The sequence below is a fragment of the Lissotriton helveticus genome, chromosome 1_2, assembly GCF_964261635.1.
Source record: "Lissotriton helveticus chromosome 1_2, aLisHel1.1, whole genome shotgun sequence".
NCBI classification, from domain to species: domain Eukaryota; kingdom Metazoa; phylum Chordata; class Amphibia; order Caudata; family Salamandridae; genus Lissotriton; species Lissotriton helveticus.
Window position 1 is genome coordinate 25,685,291 of NC_136058.1, and position 23,071 is coordinate 25,708,361.

Consider the following 23,071-nt stretch of genomic DNA (forward strand, 5'->3'; position numbering starts at 1 on the left):
ACTCAATCTACCTCGGAGAGGTCGAGGTAGCTCAGATTAATCTGAATAGAATTTTTCAAAGTCTATAAAGTAGCTGAAGGCTGTTGAATCTATTTTTGGCAGCTCTGGTAGCTGTGTAGAACTTGGAGTTAACCCAATTTGTGGTACATTGACATAGATCCACCATCTGTGTCTGGGTTCTGAATAGAAATCTATGTTTCTGTACTAGTTGTTTGCATAGTAGTTGTTGATGTAGCAGTTAAAAGAGAAACTGCATTATTTGCTATCCTCAGTCGGGGAATACAAGCTTCATTGCTGATTAAAGCTTCAATTCGACCTCTTGGAGAGTAGTGAGAAGAGACATGTAACTATTCAGGATCCAACATGACCTACTGTGTAGAACCTGTCACATGATGTGGTTTGATGAGATATATTGACACCAATCTCTTGTTTTTGTAACCAGCAAGGGGCGGTAAGAAGTACAGTTCTTGTACCTTCAACGGATGGGTCAGGAACAGGCACTCTGTAAGATGGCTCAAATTCTATCTTGTCCACTATTTTTTCCCAGACCAGTTCACCAATCTTGAGAGATCAACCAGAAGTTGCTGGTGCTTCCTTCACTACTCATGTGGCGGTGTGGTTTACTTGGACATTGTTGTGTGCGTCCTTAAAGCTGGTCATTTCCTTTAAAACAGCCAAACGTTAATTGATCTTGAGGGGTGTTTCTGCCGCAGCTGTGCTGGTTCTGTCATGGTCTAGTACCCCATCTTAATCCCAAATAGGATATCATATGGAGTCTGACGACCCAGGGATTTTGAGTGCTCTCTGGACCCCATATTGGTGATGTGCCCAACTGCAACCTGAGCCTGATACCCTTGCTGTTAAGACTGCTTTAAGTCTCAGTTCATCCCTTCCACTACCTTAGTTCATACCCAATTCTCCCATAGCGTCTTTGTAAGCCTTAGAGGTGAAAGCCGGCCCCTTGTCCACATGGAATGTGCCAACTGCATATGTCTCGAATAAAACGTCTAGATCTTTGATAACATTCGAGGTGTCAGCCGATCGTTGTGCTAGACCCTTAAGAGTCAAGAGCAGAAATCCACTGCTACAAAGATGTATTAAGCCCCATCTGGTTTTAGTTGTACAAGTGGTCCAGATAAATACAAGTTAGTGGCTTGTTTGAGAATAATAAGCGTGTCTGTGGTGGACAAGCTACAGTGGAACCCTTCATCTGCTGACAGATGTCACATTCAAGGACAATGTCCCTAGTCTGTTTATAAAGACTTGGCCACCAATAATGTTGCTGCAATAGTCAAACTGCAGCTGCCACCCCTGCATGTGCAGATGTTAGGCCCCCATGTGCTGCTGGGATTGAACCTAATCTGAATTAGATATTGCTTGATTCCCCACTCCAGCAATCTGAGCAAATGGTATTTTTTTCACACTTAACTGGTAAGAGTACTTTGTTGGAAAGCCTTTCTGCAAGTGGGTGTCGTCACGTGCAGTGTTGACAGAAGTCAAAATGTCTATATCTATCCTCGCCCTGGAATGAGTAATCGCTGGGACAGCAGCAATTTGTCCTTTGCAGCTTCATCATCCATGGAATTCCCAGCAATATGTATTTCTACACATTGATAACTCAAGGTGTGAATCACATGAGTCCGTGGCAAGCATTCTTTCAGCATAGCCACTTGTCCAGAAAATGCTTGGTGCTTTATGTTGTACTCTTTAGGATGTCTGAATCCATTCTGGCTCCAGTAGTGTAGATACTTGTTGTAGGACTGGACACAATAAAACTAATCACACACTATGAGTATGGGAATACAGGATCCACATTCTCTTTGCCTGAAATTGAGCACTGAGTTCTGCCAGCTGCGCTGTGCAATCACCTAGTGACTATATGTAGGTCTTTTCCGGATGGAATTTATCATGCTGCATTCTACCCTTAGCACTGGCGCACTTTGTAAAGGATTGGTGTTTTTCTCTATGGCAGGCTGTGCAGAGCCGTCTTTGTAGATGATATAATCATACTAATCAAGGGGCATGACTTCATTAGGCAGAGAGACTTTGTTTTTTAACTGCAGGTTAAGTCAAATCTGTACTCTACATCTGTTGTGGTGAGAGAGTTGACCCACTGTATCCATTGGGGATGCAAAGCCTTAGCATTAGAAACGATGGCCTTTGTGACAGACCCTAAGGCCGGCACTGGAAGCATGACAATTATTTGGTTCCCCTGAGCCAATGCTCTCTCTCTCTCACCACAACAGTCTGTATGCCCATCAGAATCTTTTCTGTCAGTGCAAAACGCATCTCAGGGTTGGTGTATAAATTCTATTTATATGCAATGGTACAGTGTCTCCCTCATTGGGTGTAACATAGTTATATCCTGATGCACCCACACTGGAACAGATCATCAGATTTGTTGTGTGTACATGTATGTGTAGGTGTATTGAAGCTAGCATGTCAGCTTGTACTGAATGTGTGTGTGCTCAGTAGTGCAGTTTGTCCTTGAAAAGTCTGAACGAATTAAGTTAATCTGGAATTTAATTCCTGCCATAATTTAGGAATCCCAATATGGACTGCAGTTTCTTTAATCTGTTTGATGGTTATAAAATTGCACACTTCTTTAAGAAGTGTGTCACAAGGATTTATTTATTTATTTATTTTTATTTACTGGCTTGTATAGCGCTGGTATCGACTCCCGTGGGAGCATCTCCGCGCTTTTGACATCTGCCACAGTGCAATCGGGAGAACGTAAGCTGTCTAAAAGCTGAAAAGGAAGGTCTTTAGCATCTTCCTGAAAGGAAGGTATTCTGTGCAAAGCCTTAAGGAATTAGGAAGGCTGTTCCAAAGAGACGGTCCAGCTATTGAGAGAGCTTTACTGCCCTGTCTTGCCTTCCTCGCCCTAGGCACTGCCTTCACTTGACAGCTTGTATCCCAGAAACAGAACATAAAGGTGGGCAATGTTTTATTTCTTAAAATTACATTTCTAGCCCATGTGAGCAAATCCCAAACTATGTGATCCACTCTTGTCAAGTATGTAGAAAGGTCATTGTCCATTAGGCTAATGTCATCGACATAGGACAATGCCTGATCATTATAATGTTCTAAACGTTCAGTAACCTGGGCTGAAAAGAACCCAGGGCTTTTCCTATACCCCTGGGGCAAATTACATAACTGTGTTTGAGAACCTAGCATGCTAAATGCGGTCAAGTACCTGCCTTCATGTGCTATATTTTGGCAGAAAAGTCCATTCAAGATATCAAGTGTTGTTTTGTGTTGTGCTGTTCGTGTTTTGGACAGCGAATGTATGTGTAGCTGTGTTCAGGTGTCTGTAAGCTAATAATCTAATGGGGAGAGGATGTGGTCCAATGGCTAGAGAGGTTGATCCCAAAGCTGGGGAACCCAGTTTGAGTCTCTGTAGGGATGCTCAACATCCTGCTATTTTGGGCAAATCACTTAATCTCCCTGTGCTTAACTAAAAACATATTGTGTCCACCTGTAACACAACTGGTGCTCATGTAAAGCGGCCTGATACCTTTGGGTCGAATATGCACTATATATGATTTTTTTTTTTTAAATACTACAAATATGAATGGTCTGGTATAACTGGAAACAAGGGATTATTCATAGGAGAGGTGCAACTTTCTAATACACCTTAGTATTCAAGTTGCGTGAGAATCTCTCTAACTTGTTTTTTAGCCTAACTTTTAGAGGAGTGTTGTCTTTGAGGTTGTGGGGCTGACCTCACTGGTATTATATGATAAGGGGAACCCTCATCCACATGGTTGCAGTATAACATAGGAGCTAGCACTCATGCCAACTGCTTGGCATATAAATGTTTTACTGATTCTGGAACGAGGTCGGAAAAAACAGGTAAAATTACTGTTTCTTTCTCTAGGCAATCTATCACAAATTCAGGTGGCCAATCCTTTTCAGCCAAGAGAATGTTGTGGCCAAATGAAAAGTTCTCCCAAAAGAGAACCTTCATGTATCTTGGAATATCCTCTACCAATTGGAGTTGCATCTCATATAATCGATGAAGGAGACCTACTCTAGTATCCGGTGTTTCCACCTGGATATAGTAAATCAATGCTACTGACACCAGAAAATCAATCAAGTTTCGGTGAACTATCATGACTTCTGCTGCACTGTCCAACATGGGCAGAGCCCACTCGCCGCTCAAACGCAGTATCCTCAACATGCGTGGCATGCTAGACTTTAAGTCCTGCTACCATCTTTTTTTTAATTGAGGTTTTACCTTTGTCCTCTGTTTTGATTATGTAGTCAGATGAGTGTTGAGAGACACTTGAAAGAAACGAGATGAACATGTATCAGTATCATGATACCTGTTAGGCGTCTTAATATCATGGTGACACAAATTATGGCACATTTCAGTGACACAAAAAAACAAATTTGAGAGTAACCTTTCTAAACAAAGGGAACTGGTTTAAAATAACCAATAACAAAATATTGTCCCTCTTATGATTTTTAGTGTTTAACTTACTATTTCCACATCATACTTTACTGACACTTGCATACAGTCAACCCAAACTATGAGCCTTGTTTTTAGTAAAAATGTCTCCTTTATTAACAAGTATTACAAATACAACATTAAAATCTGCTTAAAAAACTCAACAATCCATAAAATGTTCTACAGAAGAAAATACAAGAGTTTTTATGCTGAATTATCCATACATATACGTCGTACTCTTTTCTCTTCACCTCAATTTAACCTATTAATGCTTGATTTTGCATTATAGACAAAGGGCCTCATATTACCTTGCTTCTAGTACATATATGGTAATAAACAGCAGTATTTGGATGGTACCTCTAACTGTGAATTTCCACAGAAGAAACATAAATAACAATTACAAATAATAATGAAGCAGTACAGTAAAAATAAGTTGTCAATGCAGTGTTTCAGTGGACTTAACTTGATTGGCACCACCTTCTTCAGGACAAACTATTTTTAGAAAAAAAAAATTCTCTTTCCAGTATATGATATGGACGGAGCAGGTATCACCCGAACATTTGGCTGATTGATCACTTACTTTGAGTTTAAATCCTTCTATTTTGTCCCTTATTTCAATGTACTGTATACTCCTTCCATTAGTCAATGAGCTGTTTTTGGCTGCAGTCCTAATCTCTGTAAAGTAGTGTGGCAAAGGCACCATTTATTTTCTCACCCTTATGCCTTATTCAACTTTTTGGGACACTTTTTTATATTTCACAGCCTCAAAGTTGCGCTCATTAGTCCTCGTCCAAACCGATCGCAAGTCATCCGTTTAGTGGTGTTTTGCAGTCGAAAGGCGTCAGTATATATATGCTTCACAATATGTATATTTATTGTCGTATTTGTAATAATTTTTAATAAAGAAGGATCTTTTTTTACTAAAAACAAGGCTCATAGTTTGGGTTGACTGTATGCAAGTGTGTGTAAAGTATGATGTGGAAGTAGTAAGTAAAACACTAAGAATCACAACAAATGTAGCTCACACGCACAGCAATGTGCAAAAGCACATATTGACATGTGACCATCACAAACACATGAATACCAATTGATGGGCCTGGTGTGGCAGCAAACATGGTGGATGCCCAGTAAGCAGTCTGGCAACAAAAAACAAAACACAATCACACATCTCTGATTGCCCCCGCATGTGAATACACAATACAAGTCATCACACTACACACCTCACAACACACATGGCCAGTGTAATTGTAGCTCTCTTGGGAGAGGAGTTGGCCTAACGGCTAGGGCGCTCAACCTCATACCTGGGGATCTGGGTTCGAGTCTCGGTAACAACGCCAAAACCTCCTGTGATTCTAGGCAAATCACTTAATCTCCCCGTGCCTAAAAATGAATGTGTGTCCGTCCTCATGTAACGTAACTGGTGCTATGTAAAGCGCTCTGATACCTGATTCGGTTCGGGTCTAGTTCGCGCTATATAAAACTCTGCAAAAGAAAACAAAAAACACACATACAGCAGTGACCACAACCACAACGGAACAACAAAGCAAAACACAGATGCAACCAACTTGACTAGAGGAATGTGCTGTTGAAACACATGCACTGCACATGTACAACCATGCCTGCAAGCAGGTACCTTACAATGACACCCATATGCATGTCAAAGTGTCCTGAGTGGCACATAGGACCAGTACACCTAGCAGCTACTCACAGTACCACTTCACACCATGAAGTGCTGTACAATTGAAGGAATCCCAAGGTGATATAATGAGAGGAAGAGTACATCAACACAAAGAAGCATAATTGCACTCCCAAGCCACATAGTTGACCCTAACAAAATTGAGTGTTACGTCAGTCAAACTGTTACAAAATTAATCAATGAAATAGCAATGTGGAAGTGCCATGCAGAGCATGTTGTACATTGAGCCATACACAAACCCATAAAACTGTCAAGTTCAGCAAGTGCACCAATGAAGTATACAACAGGAGTAACAGTTTTTATTGCAAAATAACATGATAGCCATCAAATTCCCAACAAAGGAAATGACATTGTCCAGTCCATAGTTCAAACAATGCACATGTGTGCATGAGAAAGCACACAGTGAATGTGCCACACAGTGCACTGACATGTGAATCCAAATGCTACGGTGATACCAGAGCTCCGTCCAGGCAAAGCTGTGGGAGAGATGGGAATGTGGGAAGCATTTGGCATCAGACCTGCCTGTCTTCTGGACTTTGAGGGGGCAGAGTGTCCAGCCCAGTGGTAAGACCTGACCTAGGAGACAGAGGACCAGCAGAGGCAGAGGCAATAGTGGCTGTGCCATGTGGATGGCTGAATGGCCAGGGTGAAATGGTGGCACGTGGAGGCGTGCATAAGCTGCCGTGAGACAGGGTGGGTGAGGGAGAATGTGGAGGGCTGAATCTACACTTCTTAGGGATACGATATTTCTGAATTGTCTTGGGCTGACTTGAAAGTGGTGGGGGCACAACAGATACACCCTCCGACAAACGTGTCACAGGTGCAGGCGTCTGTCCGTGTGGGGGTTTGACGGATTTGGTTTTAGCCTTGGTGTTGGCCTGACTTTTGCTCCCCATCCCCTGTAGTCCTGTTGCCGCCCGCACATTGCTCTCCTGACTACGCTTCACAGGGGTGTTGGTGGGAGTGGAGGTTTGTGTTGAGGGTGTCTTAGGAATCTGTTGTTGCTTCGCCTTCACTGGCACCTGCACCACAGCAGGTATGGCAACTGACTTTGTGTCTTTAGCAGCAGTTTTCTAAATGGGAGGGTCCTGTGCTAGGTGTGATGTCTTGGAATGTGAACTAGAGGCCTGCTTCTTTGCTGATGTTCGAGAGTCTCATCTGAAGTGCTTGTTTCTTTGTCTCCCTCTCTGCCTGTGTCCAGTTTAGGGGCTGGTGTTTGTGGTCTGCCACGCTTGGGGTGGTGCTGTCGTGGGCTGCATCTCGCCAACTTGGGGCTCTGTTGCATCTACACTCTCCACAGGTGTTGCCACTAGCAGGGTGCTTATTGAAGGTACAGGAGTCAGACTTTGAGGCCAGGACAGCTGAATGGCAGCAGTCACGGTTGAGGACAAACCCTGGAGAGTCCTGTGTAGCCCCCATGTCCGAATGAATGCCAGAACTTGTCCCAACTTCTTGTCTTGATCCTGGTATGCATTTAGTAGAGCTGTCTGCCCCACTCACAACTGCTGCAAGAGGTCTACCGCCTCAACACTGAGGGCAGCAGGGGACACTGGGGCAGGGACAGCAGTGCCTGGGGTGAATGCGACTCTACCCTTGACCCTCCTCTGTTCACGGAATGCACTAGTGGTAGTAGGCAGGATGGTGGGCACTGGCCGATGTGTTGTGGATGTAGATTCTGCATTGTCACTCCCTGTGGCCACCATTGCTGCAGACTCCCCACTAGAGTCATCGGATGTAAATGTTGGGCTCTCTGGGCACGATCCTTCATGGACACTCCTGTCCCCCTCCGAGGCGCTGGACACCTCCGTGTTGATGACCTCCTGTGACTCATGCGTGCCAGATGCTTCAGCACTGGTGTCCGTCTCATTGCCTCCTGTGCACTCAGTAGATTCTGCAATGGACAGACACATAGGTTGAGTACAGTGCACAGACACAGAAAACGCATGCATGCGCAACACCAAAGTACATAATGACAACAGCATGTTGCACAATACCCTGTGCAGTGTGCGTTTGTAACAACAATGCTAGGTACAGAGACAGATGCAAAAATGCATTGTTGACAGCAAGGTCCCATGTGACGTACACACAGGCAAACACCCTGGCCGTGCTCCCTATGAACCCAACATGGACATACAACACAGCCTGTTGCCCCTGTCACATATAGTCACTGTAAGGAGACAACACAAAAACATTTGCACGTTGTTGTCAGAAGTGTAGGTCACACCATTTCAAAGTCCTGCAAGGGACATATCGTCAAATGCACACTTACATGTTGCACACTGCTGTAGACAGCCTGCTGATGTTGTTAACACCTACAATGCACAACATGTCATTATCGCACATGTCATGACGCAACATCAAGTGCCATTGTACCTTAAACGTGTGGATTCCCATCCATGGAAGTAACATGACACCTGTACTCCACACATAGGCCACTGAGTAGTAATCTCATCGAAACTGACACATCAACAATAACAGAAGTGGCTCACGGATGCCATTCATGCAGTCAGTCAGTCACACATGTAGTCAGCCTTCTCAGAATACTCACCACATATATCCTGCTGATGGTCCCTCAAACGTCCATACAGTTCTGGCTGTGTCACAGCCAAGATGCGGCACATAATTGGAGTCAGGGTCCGTCACACCAGCCTGCCTGTCCGAGGTGCGAGCCCCAACGTCATCTCTTCCACAGTCTTGCTGAGACAGGAGATGTCGTCCTACCTCTTATGGCAGAGCGTGTGCCGTCTGTTGGATACACAGAGGGCCAGCACCTTCCGTGTAATGTCCTTCCATGCGGCCTTACGTTGGTTGACCTTCAACTGAAGCCATGGGAGACAAGAAAAGGAAATATCAGACACCCTGAGTGAATTCACAACGTGTGTCAGTATAGGAGAACGGAAATGCATGCCACATGAAGAACAACATCCTCATAACATGCCATAGAGCATTACACATTGTACATTTGCATGACATCACTACATACATATGTACGTATGATGCTGGACACAGGACATGGCCATCACCGACACAGGCACAATGGCAGCACTGAAAGGTATGTGCAGTAGGCATCAATCGGTGACGCAGTCTGTGACTGAGGAAGACATGTAACCCAGTGCAAGAGATGCGTTGTACCTGAATGACTGTGTCAACCACTCCCCCCACACCCCACTACCCTTGGCATGGTGATGCCTCACTGTCTTGTGTATGACGCATTTCACAAAGTCAATACCTGTATTGTGCAATACTTAGTCCTATGATGGCTCTATGAGTAATAGGTGTGTGAAGTTGCAAATTACTGAACTGGGTAACAGTCATGCATAGGACTGTTGAACATGCTGGCCACCTAAACCTCAAGTGCTATAGCATTTCACAACACACATCATCCATTGGCCTACTACAGTATACATATGAACATCCACTAGTGAGTGTGTCACGTGCGAGTGGGCAATAACATCACATGGTACAGTCAGAGTAAGTCCTGACTTGGACTGTATCTAAAACATGTATTGGTGTGCCAGCTTTGAAAAATGCTGACCCTCTGCCCTGTCAGCTATGTTGCCTAATGAGGCTACAAACATCATTTACATTACATTGCATTGCATGGCAGTGTGACCCAGATTTACAATAGCTAATCTCACAACAAAATGGTCATTGCTGTAGTGCAGGAATGGCGGGAGAGGTGTACAAATTACCTCCTCAGCACATGTGTCCCAATGCAATTCACAGGGCCCATGTATGGTTCATGCAATGATAACTATATGGATGCCTGCACATGAACTTGTACTCACAGGCACATACTAGTGCATAGGAACATCAAGGTGACATTCTGAGCAGTATCACACTTGTATTCAGTCTCACTTACCAGTACACCTGGTGCACCAAAAAGCCGCCCATACTGTCCAAGGACCTCGTCCACCAGAACCTCAAGCTCCTCCGTGGTGAATGGACTGGCCATGACTCCGTCCTCGACATCACAGTATCCAGTAATCTGGGAAACAAGCAGATGCTGTGAACTAATGGCAGTCAGCAGTGTCCGAAGGTATGTGAGATCTGTTGGGCTTTCACAGACATTTATAGGCCCCTGGGGTTGTTACAGTGATAGCCAGCTACTGTAATTGGGCTGGCTGGCTGGCATCTTTCAAGTATGTCCAATGAGCAGACCCGCGGATACGGAGCACCCCTACCGCGGTTTTCAAATGTTGCATCACACCACCGTGATCGCGGGTCCCATTGGCTGCAATGGCATTGGCAGTGTATCACACCGCTGAGGGCAGGCGGTCACTACCGTCATGTTGCTAATGTGACATACAACTCACTAATGCCTACACATGTCATGTGTGTGCACAAAGGGACATGTTTGACATGCACTTACTCCTGTCAGCCATGACATGTGTGTGCATGTACATGGTACAATGTTTACTATGTAATCACTGTGTGAGAGGGACAATCAGTCCACACGCATGATTGCATGGACACATACTGCGGTCAATTTGTTGTGCACATATCTGAATGATGCAGTACATATGGTCTGCTTACACACTCTGTTTACATTGTGGTGAACACTGGTGGTCTGTGCAAGTGGATCAGCAAGATGCGCAGGCACTGAAGCTACATGTTCATCAGCAGTGTAGCTGTATCATACATCTGCTGTGCCACCTACTCCTAGGGCTTGGTACACAAGATGCATTGGTGTGCCATTCACGATGTCCAAATGTGTTTTTGAGTTAGTCAGTATGTGCAAGATGACCTGATGTAACCATACATGTGTTCAATGTGTACCTGCATCTGAGTTGTGGATTCATGAACGGTTTAAGTCCCTAAATTGTTTGTGCTGCATAAGTCAATATGTGATATGTTTGACACTTTATGTATAATGATAACCTACCTTGTAATTGAACCTCACATGATTTATGATAAATGTTTTAATGTTTTTATATTTGATGTATTTTAGAATGCTTTTATGGTTGTATACTAACCGAATAAAGCTTGTTTTGAATTTGATATGTTTGACACATGTCATAGCGTTATCTGAATTACATTATTCCTCTTCCTTGTCATGTAGGCAACGACCAAATGTGCACCGTTCTTTCACAGTGTTGGCAGACATGGAGAATGTGGAAGTCATCAGGAAGTTCCGTCTTGATCTCGCAACACTGCAAGAGCTGTGTGCTCAGTTGGAGCCCCATATGACACCTCAACTGACATATCCAACTGCCCTGTCCTCAACAGTGAAGCTCATGGCAGCCATACATTTTTTTGCTACGGGCTCTTTAAAATACACAGTTGCCATTGGTGGTGGTATGGCGCAATGCACGTTCAGCATGGTGCTGTGGGAGGTTGTGTCCGCAATGATGCTGTAAAAGGACCAATACATTAGATTCTCAAGTACATGAGATTTGCCAGCTGTGAAGGCTGGTTTTCATGCCCTTGGCCACATTCCTTATGTAGTGGGGTCCATTGACTGCACACATATTGGCCTTGTACCACCACGATCACGTGAGCAGGTGTATAGGAACAGGAAGCACTACCATTCCATTAATGTGCAGGTGGTGTACCAAGCTGATTTGATCATCAGCCATTTGTGTGCGAGATTTGCCGGCTCTGCCCATGACTCCTATATCCTGTGGAGCAGCGTGGTACCATGGTTGATGGCAGATCTGCATCCGGAGCATGCATGGCTTGTAGGTGAGTAGACTGAGTCAAGTAGTGTGCTGTGTGTGACATGTTGTTCTCTTTCACTGTTTGTATCACTAACCTTCTCTGTGTTTGCCACACCTAGGTGACTCAGCGTATCCCAACCGGCCTTAGCTCCTGAGCCCAATAAGGAATTCAGGAACCCCGGGTGAAGTCAACTACAATGAGGCACATGGTAGGACACGCCATGTGATTGAGCGCACCTTCGGCCTGCTGAAGTCCTGATTCGGGTGCTTGGACAAAAGTGGAGGTGCACTGTTGTATTCCCCACAGTAGGTGTGCCGGATAGTAGTGGCATGCTGCATGCTCTACAACCTTGCAGTGCGCAAAGCCGTACCACTCATCCTGGATGAGGATGAGCAGCAGTTTCCTCCTCCTGCAAACCCACACACTTCCAGTGATGACGATAGTGGTGAAGGGGAAGGTGGTGACCTGCGTTAACAGCTAATTGCCAACTACTTCCCTTGAATGTAAGTGACTTGGTAGGACAGGGAGATCATGTATTTCCTTGGATGTCAGTGTGAAGGCATTGATGTTCTTGACTGCTGGCTGTTGTGGCATGTGAGATGATGGTTGATGTGTGTTGCACAGGGTATTTGTCTCCATGTACTTCATGTGTATGTTGAGTTCATTGTGCATTGCTATGTGTGATTGTCTAAGTTCCATTGAAGACTATTGATGTGTTTCAGCTGCAATGGCATGACATGAGTATTAAATGTCATTCTCTTCTTTCAATCCAGGTTCATTCACCTTGTCAAGGCATCTTCACATTCACTGCTGGTGTTACGGTGGACACTGAATTGTCATTGTACCTACGTAAAGAAACATGGCGCAGACACAGACATAGGATTTGTGCAAGTGAAGTGAATATGTACACAATTGTGAGGAGTGTATACATTGTTTGTCTGTCATGATAGATGAGATAAATGTAGTAGTCTGCGCAAAGCAGGAGTCAACAGACTCAGGCCATCAACTTGGCAACGTGGGCTAACAGAGTCTACAGAGTCCATGCAAGGGGGAATAACAAGGTACCATCATGGCTGGCTCCTTGTGTGGCATTGGTATGGTGGCCTGCCACCAGATCCTCCCCTGAGGATTCTCGGACGGCCCCTGGTGCGTTTGGCAGGGGCTGCACTTGCTCCAGGGTCAGTGGTGTCTGAGGACTCCCTCTCCTCCTGCACAGCCCTTTCTGTGTCTATGGCTGATTCGTTGTTCTGCCTGGAAGGCATGCCACTAGAGGGGAGTTGATCTGCACTTGTGCCTGGGAGCCTGTCCCTCAGCACACCCACTAGCTGGCCAACAATGTCGACCAGTTGGCCCAATGTGTGTGTCCATGGACTGCTGCAGCATGCGGCTCTCATGCATGTCCTCTGCAAGCTGGCACATTACTCCATGATTCTCCTGGTAGGAACCAAGGGTTGCCAGGGATTATGGGTCACTGTCCTCCTGTGTCTCTGCCCCATGTCGCCTCCCACCTGCCCTCCTGCCATGTCCCTGTGGCATTGTCCCACGACGCACTGACACACTCTCCCTGCCATGCTGTGATTGTGCGGTGATGTTGGTATCCCCCGTGGCAGGGCGAATATTACAGGCAGTAGTGGTGATGGGGTTGTTGGAGGCCACACAGGTCATGCTGGCAGGGGTCAGCACAGTTGTCGCCATGGTGGAGAGGATGGTGGTGGATAGCACAGGTCGTAGGGGCAGGGGCCAGCCCAGTTGTTGTTGCCATGGTGGGGAGGATGTTGGTGGATGCCACACAGGTTGTGGTGGCAGGGGCCAGGCCAGTTGTTGTTGCTCTGGTGGAGAGGATGTTGGTGGATGCCACACAGGTTGTGGTAGCAGGGGCCAGGCCAGTTGTTGTTGCCGTGGTGGTGGTAAGGGTGAGGGCTCGAGCCATGTTATTCCCAGGCACACCAGAGGTGCCAGCTTCAGAATCCAGGTCGGAGAATGTGAGTGAATCTGCATCTGAGTGCTTACATTCTGGTGGTGGGGACTGGCTCTGCATGTTGTTATCATCCTGAGTAGTTTGTTGTCGTTCTTCTATTGGACAGAGGTCATAAGGAAATTGAGTTGCATGCAACAAGCTTGATGTTACACTGATATTTGTGACATTTGATGCAACAGATGATTGACAATGACATGACTTTGCATGTCTACAAGAAGACAGTGCACCATGACATGACATTAATAGTCTATGGTGTCTGTTGTGAATTTGAACTTTATGCAGTGTACACACGGTATGACAACACAGATATGTCATAATGTAAATGATTTGCATTGCTGTTGTGGGCCTGTGCCAACATGCATTTGGGAAAGCTGAGCATGCTGCTTATGGTTACTACCTGCCTGTGTGATAGCAATGACAGAGCTTCCCCATACTTGGTGGTGTGGGGAGTGCTACATCCTGCTCAGCTGTGGGACAAGGGGGCCTGGTGGGATTGGTACTACAGGCTTCCCACCACAAGACAACCCTCCCAGGCAAGATGGCTACCTACCTGTTAGTTCGTTTGGTGTGCTGCACTGGCTTCCAGTTGCTCTTGGGTGGGGTAGGAGGGGGTATCCTTCTTGGTAGACTGTGTGACAGGGGCATGGTGGGAATTCAGGTACAGGCCTCCCTCCCCCCAACAGGCCTCCCAGGCAAGATGGCTACCTACCTGTTTGGTGAAGGTGAACTGTGCAATGGCTTGCAGGTGCTCCTGGGTGGGGTTGGAGTGAGTGTTCCATCTTGGTAGGTTGTGGGACGGGGGCATGGTGGGAGTGCTGGTACAGGTCTCCCTCCCCCAAACAGGCCTCGGAGGCAAGATGGCTACCTACCTGTTTGGTGAAAGGGAACTTTGTAATGGCTTCCAGGTGCTCCTGGGTGGGGTAGGAGGGGGGATCCATCTTGGTAGGCTGTGGGACAGGGGGCATGGTGGTAGTGCTGGTACAGGCCTCTCTCCCCCCAAAACACGCCCCCCAGGAAAGATGGCTACCTAACCATTCGGTGAAGGTGAACTGTGCAATGGCTTCCAGGTGCTCCTGGGTGGGGTGGGAGGGAGTGCTCCATCTTGGTAGGCTGTGGGACAGGGGTCATGGTGGGAGTGCTGGTACAGGCCTCCCGCCCCCCAAACAGGCCTCCCAGGCAAGAGGGCTACCTACCTGTTTGGTGAAGGTGAACTGTGCAATGGCTTCCAGGTGCTTCTGGGTGGGGTGGAAGGGAGTGCTCCATCTTGGTAGGCTGTGGGACAGGTGGCATGGTGGGAGTGCTGGTACAGGCCTTCCTCTCCCAAACAGGCCTCCCAGGCAAGATGGCTACCTACCTGTTCGGTGAAGTTGAACTGTGCAATGGCTTCCAGGTGCTCCTGAGTGGGGTGGGAGGGAGTTCTCCATCTTGGTAGGCTGCGGGACACGGGACATGGTGGGAGTGCTGGTACAGGCCTCCCTCCCCCCAAACAGGCCTCCCAGGCAAGATGGCTACCTACCTGTTTGGTAGCAGGGGCCAGTCTTCTGGCAACAAACTATTAAACTTACAACAAGGGTCGCGGATTTGTTAACCTACATTACAAACTTTAATAGATTACTTTCTGTAACTCATTGGTCCGAAGAGAAAATAACTTCATTGTTTTACCGTGGTCTTGGTGATGAGTTGAAGGATTCTTTAGCTCATATAGTAGATCTTCCAGAAGATTATTCAGAATTTTTGGACCTTGTAGTCAAACTCGATTAGGAGAAAGAAAAAGTGAAAGACCTCGGAGTATCCTAGGGTAGTGATTTTTAAAACAGATAAAGACAGTGATGACAGAACCAATGCAAATAGGAGGAATAAAAAGCCCCTTATCTGTAGAAGAAAAGAAAAGATAACGTAAAGGGAATTTGTGTCTCTGTTGTTGCAAGGCCAGACATTTTGCCAAAGAATCCAAAAAAGAAGAAAGGTGTTGCATATACAGACAAGATGACATCAGAATAGGAAAACAAATTCTCTCAGAGGATTGTGAGATCGCTCCTCCGAGAGAAGATAACATACAGATCTCACATTACGCTACCAATGTAATGAATCGTATTCCCTAACATATGACCATCAGAATTACCTCTGTTATTTCCGTCCAGCAAAGACACAGTCTTTCGGTCTTGATTGACTCAGGTGCTACAGGCAATTTTTTTGATTTAGGTGTAGCCAAAAAATGGGGAATTTCACAAGTTACTAAGACAAAACCTGAACGTGTTAGAGCTGTCGACCGTTCACTTCTTTCTTCAGGCCTGATTAAATTTCACAACACTCCATTCATCTTCATGAGTGAGAATGGGCACACTGAGGAAATCATGTTTGATTGAATCGACACACCAATGTTAAGCATAATTCTCGAGGTTCCCTGGTTGGAATTACACAATCCTAAAATAGACTGGATCAATAGAACAGTCACACAGGATTCCTCATTTTGCAGAACTCATTGCTAACAAGAAGCTCAGGATCCAATAATTCCCTTGTTTTGTGCCCACTTCCACAGTACTCCTTCTCAATTGCCCAAGGAATATAAAGATTTTACCAACGTTTTTGACCCTATTCAAGCCACTCACCTTCCCCCACACAGTATGTATGATTGTAAAATTGATTTGTTACCTGGTGTTGTTCTGCCGTGCAGCAGAATTCATGTACTAACTGAACCAGAAACCCAATATTTAATGAAATATTTGGATGAATTGTTAGAAATAGGATTTATCAGGCACTCTACATCTCCTGTTTCATAGCCACTTTTTCTTGCAGTAAAAAATTCTGGCGATCTCAGGGCCTGTATTGACTATCGGTCATTAAATAAAGATACTATTAAAAATCGTTATCCATTGCCCTTTATTCAAGTCCTATTGAATCAAATTAAAGGTTCCACTGTTTACACCAAATTGGATTTATGTGGTGCTTATCACCTTATACGTATAAAAGAAGGTGATGAGTGGGAAACTGCATTTCACACCAAATTCAGCCTTTTTGAATATATGGTAATGCCATTCGGTCTTTGCAATACCCCAGCAGCTTTTCAATAGTTTATCAATGAAGCACTCCACAATTTTCTTGACATTTTTGTCATCATTGATATTGATGACATATTGATATTTTCCAAGACAGAAGAGGAACACACACTACAGAGATTAAGAGAACATTATTTGTACGCAAAACCTGAAGAGTGTATGTTCAATGTTAAATGAGTAGAATTTTAGGATATTGGCTTTCGCCCGAAGGCATAACTATGGACCCAAAGAAGGTAGAAGCCATACTAAATTGGCCTGCTTCTATCTCTGTGAAAGAAAGACAACAAGTACTTGGTTTTGCTAATTTTTACAGGCGGTTCCTTACAAATGTTTTTGAAATTGTCACTCCCATTACACAGTTACTGCGAAAAGGTCAGACATTTCTTTGGAATTTGGAGGCTGATAAAGCACTTCAAATATTAAAAAAGGCATTTACTCCTGCTCCAATTCTTGTTCACCCAGACCCAGACCATCCTTTTTTTGTAGAAGCGGATGCTTCTTAAAATGCTTTAGGAGGAGGTTTAATGGAAAAGAATACTAATACAGGACATCTGCATCCCATCTTATTTTATTCCTGAAAATTATTGCCTGCCGAACAAAATTATACAGTGGCAGAGCGAGAATTGCTGGCAATAAAAGCTATATTTGAGGAATGGAGACACCATCTGTTAGGTGCAAAACATACAATAACAATATTTTCAGACCACAAAAATCTTCAATTGTTTACCTCAGTAAAATCCCTTACACCGAGACAAATGCAATGGCTACATTTCTTTAGTGAATTTGATTTTCTCATAACATATTGCCCTGGTCTGAAACAGATTTCTTCTGTTACCCTATCTAGATAAAGAAAGAATGAGCGCACTGAAGAAGCTATTTCCCTTTCAAAGCATTATTCCTCCTGATAAGGTAGTTGCAATAACCCAAGCAGACACCTTTTTAGCGGATGTTAAAAAAGATTCCAAAAATCTGAACCAACAATGGTTCAAAATAAAAGAAATGCAATTCATAATGGATAATTTTTTCAAGACAATAAACTCTTTATTTCACACGGATCCCAACAATTAGTCACTTCATCCCTTTACAATAGTAACCTTCAGCTTCTGAATTTAGTGATATCTTTTTAAAGAACATTGTAAAATAGCATGTAAACCCTATACAAATTGTTTCTGATCGTGAGCCTCAATTAATTTCGAAATTTCGGAAAACATTATGTTCTTACTTAGGAATCGAAGTAGCCTTATCTTCAGCTTGGCATCCTCAAACTGATGGCCAGACTGAAACAAATTAATCAATATCTAGAACAAAGTTTACGTTGCTTAACATCCACAACAACATCACAATGCGATTTAGCTCTACCACTAGCTGAATTTGCTTATTCAGCTTTGGGTTGTTCCCCTTTTTACTTTCTAACTGGACTTCATCCTCGTTCCATTCCAATCATGCTCCCCAATGAAGCAGACACCATGCCAGCAGTCTCAGAAAGATTACAACTACTTCAAGATTTTCAAGAACAGGCCAAGGTTAGTCAAGCGAAATATAAAAGTACTACTAAAATTAATATTGATAAGCACCAGACACCAAAACCACCCTACCAAGTGGGAGATCTAGTTTGGCTATCGAGTAGAAATATTCAGTTGGAAGGGCCAAAGAAGTTAAAAACAAGATTCATAGGTCCATTTCCCATTTGTAAAATCTTGAATCCAGTCTCAGGCAAATTAGAACTCCCTGATGATTATGCCATTCACACAGTCTTTCACATATCTTTCCTTATCCCTATCATCCATTAACAAGACAAGATAAACCACCCCACCCGTAGTAATAGGAGATCATTTAGAGTATGAGATACAATGTATATTGGATGCTAAAAGAATATGTGGTCATTTATACTACCTTATCAACTGGAAAGGTTATGATGCCTCAGAAAGATCCTGGGAACCAGAAAATTACAGTCATAACCCACAACTGATTTGAAAATATCATGCATTGTATCCAGACAAACCCCGCCCCGTGAGACGACCTTTGGGGGGAGGAACTGTTATAGGTGGCAGGTTTGGCCAGAACTTGTCACTAATCTATTGTTCATATTTCATATTAAAGTATTGAAATTACAGAAAGATAAGGTGTTGACATATACCACATGGTTCTCTTGAGATGCCAGTCTTAATATGGGTAACAGTATTTTAACCGTGCAAATGTTGTTGACTGACTTAGCACATGATTGTAGGAACAATGTAGGAATAATAATAAAAAGGAAGCAAGTTGCATCAGGTATTCACATGTAAACTGACAAGACTAATACACAAGGCATACACGTATTAACTGGCAGGAATTTGTCATCAGTTTGCCTCGTGCGTGTAAGCAGATGGAAACCAAGTAAATACCCTAAATGCGTGACAGCTTAGAAATGTGCACTAGCGTTTAGGAATAAAGTGGAGAGGGAGAGTATTTACACCGCACCCGCTATTGGAACCTTGCTTCATCTCGTTAGCATTTTGGCAGCACTCACCTTCAATCCAGCTCCTGTGTCGTCCGTCGAAGCTTCCGGCTCTCCCCCTTGTCCTCAGCTGCGAGTCCCGGTCCCTGGCGGTTTCTTAGAAATCCGTCCCTCCGGGATCTTCTGGTTCCTGAAAAGAAGAAAAGACAAAGCTAAGTAACTCGCTGCCTAGCAACAACTTGAGTACATGGGATCGGGTTTTTCTTATGGAAACAGAATTCCGGTAAAAATTTGGCTTATTTGAGAGATTAGAACATTTTATTTTTGCTACAAAGGAGTCTTCAAATGATCCAAAGACTTTAAATAGGAATATTTCTTGGAGGCAATTTGAACATTGTTACAAACTAAATACAGGCAAAGCACTCAAGTTTTGTTTTAAGGCACAAGAACAATTAAGTGTAAAATTTAAAAAAACGGTCCCGCAATAGTTCTGAAAAGAAAAGATTAACCCATTGTGTTTCAAGCACTTGTGCAGAATAATTGAAATCACCATATTTGAAGATATTGTTTTCTCTCTTGTTGTTTATTTTATTTCTAGTTTAGCAGCAATATACGACTCAGGAATATTAATGCTAGGTATGTTGTCTGAATCAACAAGAACTTTAATTTATGTAAAGAGATAGGAAGTTGAACAGTGTATAATTGTTGTGTTGTTTCATAGATGGTCCACTCAAAACAAAAGAACTTTGAATTAAGAATTCCTTACAGAAGATAGCCAAACAGAAAGATGCTGAAACAATAGATTGAACCTGGTAGGATTATAATTTATTGGTTTTAGGGACAATAGCTTAGCAACAAGATAAAACATTTCTGAGATTAATGTAGTATTTTATTTAATGACAGTACATCAGTCAGCTCATCAACACACAACTTCCAAACCCGTCAGAGTTGAAGCATGACATTTGAGTCCCTTCCCTTCAGAGTTAGACATGATTCTGGACGTACGCAGAAATCGGAACCACAGCCTGTTTATCTCTCTTTCTCTTTCAATCCAATCTTCCTTCCCCCTGGAGAATGATAGGATTAGCCAGTGTACATTCCCTTGTCATTCTTGTAATTTTCAGATGGATTTGGGAACAGGCGACATCGGTGGAGCAACAAACTGGAGTTTAGGTGAGTCGCTGTTCGTAACATCTATTACAAGGCTGACTTACTGCAGCACATGCTCCTAACACTTAAAAACAAAATATGATGCTTCTCTTGACCTGAGACTGGTGCACCCTCAGATGTCACTTAAGCCCCCATCAGTTTGAAGACCTCTGCCCTACAGATTGAAGTGACCACAAAGTGAATGTGCGGTAATGTGAAAGTGTCCTGTAGCATGTTGTGCAAGGGAACAAGTGAATGCCAGCATCAGGTATCCCCAGTATGAACTAGAAATACAAAGACAGACCCAACAAAAAGGTAGGAATCCAAATGGGCATAGGCACATAGGTGTATGTACAGAAATATGTATGTGAGGTCACTACTGCTCTAAGTGCCACATGTCATGGCAACATAGCACTAATACACACCTAAACGTATGTCCCACTGAAACCCATAAACTGGCACACTACATCCTCCCTGAACCAATATTCTCATCACCACTGCTGGGAACAAAGACTGAGGGTCCACCTGATCTCCCGAACTGTACCATAAAGGAGAGTATTGCAGTGCAGTGTTATGTGAAAATGTAAACCTTGGGATCTAGCACATGAGGTGGCTTGAGTGTGCATTGGATGTGCAAGCACTGACAAATGTATATCAGTCTCTGAATAGTTATTGGGCTTGATAGTGCCTAGCATCCCCTTATTGGCAATTGTAAGCACAGAAAGGTACCATCCAAACTCCATTGAGTGTATCAACAGCTCGAGCATACAGAAAGCAGACTTTCCAACTGCATCACCTACCAGTGCCCAACACATATTAGCTGAGATATCTGTAATGCTTACAAGCACATTCTCTTACTGTCTTCACTGACACAACTATAAATCCCAAAGCATTGTAGTCACTTTGTGTCAACAAGAATAATTTACAATAACAGCCTTTGCCAATGTCAAACACTCAGGCATCTTAGTTACAATCCACAGCATGCATTCACTTATCTAGATCCTGTCATATGCCTGAAGTTTTGACATATCACATCTGTAAAAATATGCAAAAAGCATATTCATGTGACTCATTTGGCCACAAAAGCTGGCACATAGACACAACACACATCCCTATGAGCCACCACCCCACTTTCCTTGGTATACAAAGCTACTCCAACTCATGTTGTGACAAACAGGATAAAACAGTCACAACGGAAAGATCACTAGACTGATACGCTCTACCACAACTCAGACATCCTCACATTTGTTGCTGTGCCACTGTTTGCATGTGACACATTATACCTGGACATATACACACACTCAACATCACTTGACACACACACACTCCTTGGCAACCCTTACCCAAACTTAAAAACAAACATGACCCTCTGATAGCACATACATCCCCTATCAGGCAGGTAACCATGGTCAAGTATATTGCATGGTATCTCTGCGTAGAAGATCAAAAGTGGGGCCATGTGTGCATCAAAACAGAATATAAAGGCACGTCACAATGGCATGATGTGGCCCATGTTCAGTTTACTGATAATGTATATGCACAGACTCACATACTCTGACTGTGCATTAAGCCCTGAAGCTGATGTACATTACTCAGCAATGTAGTGCCCAACTCAACAATCACACCATATTATAACTAGCTATTAACTCCTGTGGCACCCATTCCTGTACCATAAGATAGCTCCTCATGCAACTAACACATACATCAGTGTTGATTTAATATATGAAAAAACACAGTCTAACTTACTAAGCATTGTCATGGACCCACACACATTATCCAAATAAAATAGGCAACTAATGTGAATTGCATTACAACCATCCAAATTCCACTACACAGGAGGGCACAGTGCATAGATGCCCTGCATCCAATGGATCTACAATTTAATTGGAGTCCTGGAAAACTCCAGGTTCAGGATGCAGCCTGATTTGTACCTACAACACACTCTCCATGTGAACAGGAAATTGAGAATCAGTCTCAACTGGGACTAAGGGCTATTGGCACAAAGTGACATCCACATGTGGCAAATCTTTCATTGGAAGTACTTTACAAGAACTGAAGGAACAGCCATTGGCCCATATCCATTAAATGGTTCAGTGACTTAATATCGAGGGACATAATATAGAATGCCCAAAATATTGAAGTGCAGAATATAGAATCTCTATTTACAAACAGGTAAGTACTAAAATATCGAATCCAAAAAATATAGATAGTTAAAATATAGTTAACTAAAATATCGATTTTTTAAAATGTATTACAAATTATTATAAACGTAATTAAATATTAAAAACAATTAAATAAGACACTTAAAATAATGTAAGAAAAGTTCAAATTTAAAAATAATAAATGTAATGTAAAAGAAGTAAAGTGTTGGGTAGTGAGAGGGTAAAAATTACTATTCCCACTCAAGTGAGCGCAACAGTAAGGAAAATGTTGGATAGCGTAGGGGTACAACATTACTATTCCCACTCCAAAAAGTGCAACAGTAGGGAAAGAGTTGGATAGAGGGAGGGTAAAATTTACTATTCCCACTCCAGTGAGTGCAACAGTAGGGAATGCGTTGGATAGCGTACGGGTAAAAATTACTATTCCCACTCCAGTGAGTGCAACAGTAGGGAAAGTGTTGGATAGCGGGTGGGTAAAA